The sequence below is a fragment of the Typopeltis vanoorti genome, chromosome 23 (assembly GCF_054136105.1).
Source record: "Typopeltis vanoorti isolate ZY-2024b chromosome 23, IOZ_Tvanoo_1.0, whole genome shotgun sequence".
Lineage (NCBI taxonomy): Eukaryota > Metazoa > Arthropoda > Arachnida > Uropygi > Thelyphonidae > Typopeltis > Typopeltis vanoorti.
This window is the reverse complement of record NC_143571.1, coordinates 54,445,495-54,447,026: the sequence shown is the minus strand read 5'-3', so window position 1 is coordinate 54,447,026 and position 1,532 is coordinate 54,445,495.

The following is a 1,532-nucleotide window of genomic DNA, read 5'->3' as shown; positions in this document are numbered from 1 at the left end:
ATATCATGGACTGCAAAGCAAACCAATAAATCAGTGATAGACAGAATAAAGCCAGATTGCTCCCTCAAAGCTATGATCATCAAGCAAAAATTGTCATACTTCGAACATATTATCGAGCAAATGACAGTCTGGAGAAGATGATGATGCTTGCTAAAGTTGATGGAAGCAGGAGAAGAGGAAGACCAAGAATAGGATGGGTGGATGGAGCTAAAGAAGCAACTGGATGCGCTTGGAAATTCTGAAAGACATGGTCAAGGACAGATCTGAATGGAGAGTATATGTTCGTGGGATCACTAGGAGTCGACTCGATGGAACATAAAAAAACATACACTACATAATCATGGACACTACAACGCCCCTACACTTCTTTTTTTTTAATCTATCCATTAAAAAAAGTCCCCAACAACATAAGTAATGTATACTAATCCCAGTCTCTTCATAAAGGCTAATCCTAGCTTCGAGATTGATGGGATTAACGTCTGCATCTCGTTATATTTATTATTATTATTATTATTAGGTTTACTTATTAAAATAATGAATCCGCTTAGAGCCTTGTATTGAACTCCTTGAACAGAACAAAAACTACACTACTCTGCGTATATGTAAAATACACTACATGATAAATGATAATAATATTTGTCAAAAAATATATTCATCAAAAAAAGGTATTATTTTATTACGTAAACTGCAATAAGTAATAACTATGAATTATTATGAGTATTACTAACTGTATAATTATTTGCTAGCTATAATTTAATACTATGATTATTGTTAATGTATGACATATTTTTAAATCAAATGCGTTAATTACAAATTATAATGCTAATTAATTATAATATGTAATGAATCCCTTATAAGAATTTTATTATTATACCAGGTCGATTTTACAGAGAGAATTTCTGCTGATTTAGATAAAAGTAAATTGTAATATATGTTTTTATTTGGCTAGTCTCCTCAATCCTGTTCAACACACACACACACACACACACACACACGCTAACTAGCTTTCTCAGTCAAGATTTTCCCGTGTTTGTCTAGACTATGCAAGCACTGTCTGTGTAAACTTGTAATACGACATTAATCTAGTCACTAGCTGGTTTACTGGAAACGCATACAACACCCTGATTAAACAAAGTTAATGATATTCAGAAATCCACAGACTGCAGTCTATCGAAATTAGGTACCACAGACACGAAGGATAATACGACTCGATAAGTTGAAATTCGCATCGATGCAGATTTAAACTGGAATAGTCACAAACTATTTATAACACAAACTTCAGATAACAGCAAGCATTTTTGCTTATACATAAATAAAAACACTAATCTATAAATTACTACGTGAAAACATCTTAAGGTTCGTTATAACAACTAATATATTTGGGAACACTGATGCAAAGAATAATGATGACAGAACACAAAATATTTAAAACAGAATATTTATGCTAGTACTCAGTAATAGTAAAAGACTACAGATTTCCCAGAGAACATATCAGATAACAAAACCGCAGTGAACAAACGACTTCACATACT